At 33.9% G+C, this 5,925-nt stretch overlaps 2 pseudogenes; one reads left to right on the top strand and one right to left on the bottom strand.

Annotated features, from left to right (window-relative positions):
• The first annotated feature begins 447 nt into the window (after positions 1 to 447).
• On the top strand, positions 448 to 2,583 carry LOC138330618 (putative nuclease HARBI1; annotated as a pseudogene).
• A 198-nt stretch (positions 2,584 to 2,781) lies between these two features.
• LOC138330617 (nuclear apoptosis-inducing factor 1-like) lies at positions 2,782 to 5,564 on the bottom strand (annotated as a pseudogene).
• Between the last annotated feature and the right edge of the window lie 361 nt (positions 5,565 to 5,925).

The raw sequence follows: 5,925 nt of genomic DNA, 5'->3' as shown, positions 1-5,925 counted from the left end.
ATGAATGAGCTTGAGTCCTTCACACTTAAGGTCACAGGGGTCAAATAGGCTAAAATATTTTAATGATTTCTTCTCAAGAACTGAAAGGCCCAGGATACTCATATTGGGCCAGCAACATGCTAAAATGAAGGGCTATAATAAGTTTGTTCAATTTAATGACCTTGACTGTCATTCAATGTCACAGGGGTCAAATAGGTCAAAATCTTTAAACGACTTCTTGACCCTAACTAGGAGCCCTAGAGACCTGGACTCGTATGCATAAAAAATCTTAAATGGTTAAGAATATGCTTAAGTTACAAAATTCCGCTAAGCATATTGATATTTTTATATTGCTTATCTTGTTAAGTGGCTTGCATGATTTTTCTTAACACTTAAGAATATTCTTAACATTAAACAACCACCCCTTACCTGTCTCAAATCGTTAAGCAAGATGCTTATCTTTCCAAAATGACCGCTGCTAATGGACAGAATAATCCACCTACAACAGTTTGTAAGGACATTGAGAAGAGAAAGAATGTTCAGGGACATGGTTGGATCCACTTCAAAACTATGGACGGGTTTGAACTTTATCAAAGATTCAGGATTGACAGGGAGGGGATCCTTTTTATTAACGATATTGTCAAAGATTATATGCCCCCGCCACAGGACGGAATCACACAGCCTACCATTCACATTATTTCAGGTGTTAATAGCACTGAGATTCTATGCTACAGGGAAAAATGCAACTCTGCAGTGGCGATAATTTCAATGTTGACCAGTCAACCGTTTATCCCGATTATCCAGAGAGTGAGACAAATGCTTTAAACCGCCAGGAAGTCGTTTCCAAGTTCATTTCATTCCCCTATTTTTCTGCTGAGGCTGTGAGGAAAACATCAAAGCAGATTGTTATCGCAGTTGCGAGGTTCCCGGGGGTTATTGGAGCAATTGACGGCACACATATACGTATTATTTTACGCCCCAGTATCAACAAGCCAGATTTGTAAACAGAAAAAACTTCCATTCCATCAATGTACAGATTTGTGTAGATGCAAATTCCCGTATTTTAGACCCAGTTGCGAGATGGCCAGGGTCACCACACGACGCGAGAAATCCTTCGTAAAAGTGGTCTCGCATTATTTGAGGCGAGAATGGAGCCGGTAAAATGTCACTTACTTGGCGGCGATAGCGCTGGGTAATCCTTGTAAAAAACTGGCTCTTGACACCCTACCTCAAAACCCACTAACGGACAACAGTGGACTCGGTACAACAGGTATATGTTCCTAAAATTGTGTTACCCTTTATTGACAATCTTCGCGGTCACTCGCGCTACTGTTATTATTTGCATTGGAGAGTTTTCGAAAAGGGAACTAACTCTAGTTGTAAATATGAGGGGTTTCAGAATGGGATAATCCCAATATTTGAACATCATAGTTGAAAAAAACAATAGAAAATAGAGAACTTCATCATGTCTAAATATTTCAAGTATTTATAAAAATAACAGACACCATATGCATGTATAGGGTGTGTTTCACCACATCACAATACATGTTTAATTTAGATTACCATATTTTTAATATTGCATATATATATACATTTTGTATATAATTATTGCACATTTTGTTAATTAATTTGATCATGAAATTTAATGTTGTGCTTGATCATTTCAAAAAGAATATCTGTTAGTACATTGATCTAATATGTTTCATAATAAATTTAATTGATTTATGAGTGGGCAGATTAAAATTAACAGTCTTTTTCCAGTAAAAAAAATCAAGTCACATTATTAATAAACATTATCATTTTGTAGGTGTCTTTAGCCTACCTCATACCATGTTATCTAAGAAATCAAGCAAAGGTTTAAAATAGTTTCAGATTAATTTTGATATAAATATGCACATATAGTTGTATACATGTACATTGTGAATGTGTATACACTGTACATGTACATGTAGCTGACATTTTTATTTGTTTTTATGCTTTTAAGATATATTATACACAACATGTATCCTTAAATGATCAGATGTCAACTGACTTATAATCATAATTCAATAATTTGGTAAAATAGAAATTTCAACCTTATATTTAAATGATATGAAATGAATTGAGAATTGGTGGTTCTGATGCACATTTTAGCAGAATTGAACTATAATATTGAATTTTATTGATATATTTACCTAAATTGCTATATATCTATGAAGTGCACACTGTATACAGTGTATTAAACTGACATGACTTTGCAAATCAATTCAAGCTTTAATTGAGGATTTATTTTACAATAAAAACATTTAATCAAAACAAATGGTTCACTTTTGTAGTGCACACAAAACTACCAGGTGTATTGTGGAAAGAGCTATTGGGCAATGGAAGAGAAGGTTCCACGTGCTGCATGGAGAGATAAGATTGAGACCAGAGAGAGTCTGCAAATTAATCACAGCTTGTGGCATTCTACATAACATTGCTAAATTGTTGAACATGCCACAGCTTGATAATGGTGATGATGAAGATGGAGATGATGGTAACTGTGAGGGTGATGCTAATAGTATCCAAGAGGACCCTGTTGATGGCAGAGCCTACAGAACCCATATTGTCTGTAATCACTTTTGATGTAAGCTCAATATTATTTGATTTTTACTTATTTATTTTTTTCAACTGACCAGGGTTTTTTTAATCTACCGGGTACTTTATCATTATTTTTTAAAAATCAGCTGATGATATTTGCAGAGTTATGTACATAATGTACAAGCATTATATCAAAATAACACTCAAGCAATAGATTTCATTAATTTATTATTTGAGTTTTAATTAACATTCATTATCATTTATCCTTTTGATTTTCAAAGTGAGAAGTTTGTTTTGTAATTTCAAATTTTCTATCTCCAGCTGCAGCTTCTGCTTCCTGAGTTGCTGGATCCCTGCAGTGCTGTCATCTGATTGTAGGGGTGAAGCTACTGTGCATGATGGCAAGATGGTAGCTGCACATGAAGGCATGATCTCTGTTGTTATGGTGCTGCATGGGGGTCTGTTATAAAGACAATTTAAAGGATTAAAGCTAACTGACAATACATGTAGTACATCATTTCATGATAATATATGCCATAAATTCATAAATGATAACAAATATTAATGATAAAAATAATAAAAAACATGAAATTTGAAATTTCATACATACATGTTCATTGAAACATGTACATAGACATATACATGTACATTGATATTTTTTTTACTTTTGAAGTTACAATAAATGCACCAAAACTTAATTTTTGGCTATATTTGAAGCTTCCTTTTGCAGAATGAATACCATAATTCCTTTACAAATATGTGAGTTGGAAAGATAGATCCAAATATTTTGTACTTGATATGAACTAGTAATTTGCATGTACATTTTCAACTAGCCCTATAATCTGTCATAAAATACCTTGAGATTGATGGAAAGACTGGGTCAGTGTTTAGAAGCATCATCATTGATGTGTCCACTGCCCCATCAATGCCACAAATGGACACATTATCCAGGCCAATTACATTGCCCACAGCCTCAGCAATTGGACTGATCTGGGGCATAGAAGATGGACCACCACCTGAAATTGAGTACATGTATGCATTTAAGGTTGTTTATTTACCATTTATAATTCCATTTATCAATATTAATTTTGACTGAAATCAGAATATAAGTACAGAAAATGTAATTGTATAATATATTTACATGAAAAAGAATCTGTGGCCTTTTTTTCTTTTACTATACAGCTGTATTTCATTTTTTATCAACAAAGTACACAATTGTGTATATGCAAGGCATTTTATTAGTGTGACATAATCAGGCAATAATCCATTGGGAAAAAAACAGGTTTATTGCAAGAAGAAAATAAATAGATTTACAGAAAATAAGACATATTATGAAAAGCCAGTTGGAGTTTTTATATTCAGTTTCTGTATTAACATATGTCTGTATCTCACATATATCTGTATCTCATATGTATCTGTATCTATCTGTATCTCATATGTATATGTATCACTGTGTATCTCATATGTATAGGTATCTCATTTACATATGTCTGCATTTAAAAAAAAAGTATATACCTGAATGAAATTATAGATATCAAAATTAAATTACAGATACATGATTGTATAGATCTGCAATTTAATTAATGAAATTAATTTATCAACATTTTCAAAATACAAATATCTTAATTCCTTAAACAACAAAAATATTTATCTTAAAACTACAGATACATGTATTTGTAATTATAAGACAATGCATGTAAGCTTGTATATCTCAATCTGTATTAACAATAGTAAATAGATGTAAGCTAAGCCTTAATGAAAATAATGTTATGTAGTACAGATGATTTTAAAAACAGCTTATCATAATCTGTATTGTTCATTTATAGATCTAAATATCTACATGTATAATGACAATAAATGAAGATGTCTGTAATCAAATATGGGAAACTCTGTTTTTGATTATAAATAAGAGTGGTCGTTGTGTTTATATATAATTGACTGTTGAAGATACTATTGGACAGTATTGGTAGGAGGGTTGGTCTTAACTTATCAATATTCATAATTGGGCGGTACTAATACTATTTATGGATGTTAGGCGTATTCGATTTACTGTTTCCGACCTGTTTGCAATATATAAATTACGTCTGTATGTCATCGTTTCTCGCCAAAACATAATACAAAACAAGTGCAAACTTAGCTACTGTCTATAGTTGAATTATTACTATAAATCATGATCAGGTTATGTAGTATTCATATGGAACTTCATTCAGTTGTCGGAAACTTATATATTGCAATAGTACCGTAATAGAGATGACAAAGTAAATCGAGCATTCCAATTCAAAGAACGACAACCCGACACAGCAAACATTGCACCGCCCATCGAGATGTTGAGAATTAGGCTAACAGAGATTTGACGATCTGTTGTGATTTTACACTCAAAGTAAAGTAAGTAGAAATGAAATTGTTATTAAACTGCATTAACCAGTCATGACTGTCGCACAACAGATCACAGATCAAGGCGAGTCGTCTGCTATATAGGGGCCTAATTCAACGTAATGATGCTTATGCCTACAACTGTAATGATCATGATCGAACTACGAGTAATTACCTGTCATCACTGCCTGTCTGCGGTGGTCAGACAACTCTGCCTTCCCCTTCATATGGAGGTTGTGCCATTTTTTTTCTACCTCCTCTACGCTTCGTCTGACAGTAGAACTGGCGTTGATGGCATCTGTTATGCGCTGCCATGCTTCCCTTTTCCTCTGGGTCGTAACCCCCGCACCAAACTTGGCCCTGATAACATCCTTCTTCTCTTCAACAAGTTTTGTTAGCTGCAAGCATTCGTCTGCCGTCCAGTTTGGTTTCCGCTTTTTGCTTGGTGTCTCAACACTATTCGTTGCCATTTTTTTCAGAGAAGCTAGTCAAGCAGGCGACGATCGCGCACGTGTTTGTCCGCGTGATATTATTTGTAAACAAAAAGTACGGGAAACATGATGTCTCGCCATTGACAACGAGCCATCTAAGATTTTTGCAATATGCTTAGCAAAAAACAGCTAAGCATAATGCTTAGAATATTTATGCAACAGAAATTAAGCATCTTGCTTAACTAAGTGTATTGAAAATTTACTTAAGTACAAACTTAAGAAAATTCTTAGATTTTTTATGCATACGAGTCCTGATATTGGGCCTGGGACATGCTGGGATGAAGAGCTACCAAGTTTGTTCAAATGAATGACCTTGACCTTCATCCAAGATCACAGGGGTCAAATAGGCTAAAATCTTGAAATATTTTTTTGTGAATAAATAAGAGCCCTAGAGACCTGATATTGGGCCTGTGACATGCTGGGATGAAGGGCTACCATATTTGTTTAAAAAAATGACATTGATCCTTATTCAAGATCACAGGTGTCAAAATGTCTTAAAATCTTTAAACGACTATGTTGTATT

This window comes from Argopecten irradians, chromosome 9 (genome assembly GCF_041381155.1).
Source record: "Argopecten irradians isolate NY chromosome 9, Ai_NY, whole genome shotgun sequence".
Lineage (NCBI taxonomy): Eukaryota > Metazoa > Mollusca > Bivalvia > Pectinida > Pectinidae > Argopecten > Argopecten irradians.
This window is presented reverse-complemented; position numbering and strand designations above follow the sequence as displayed.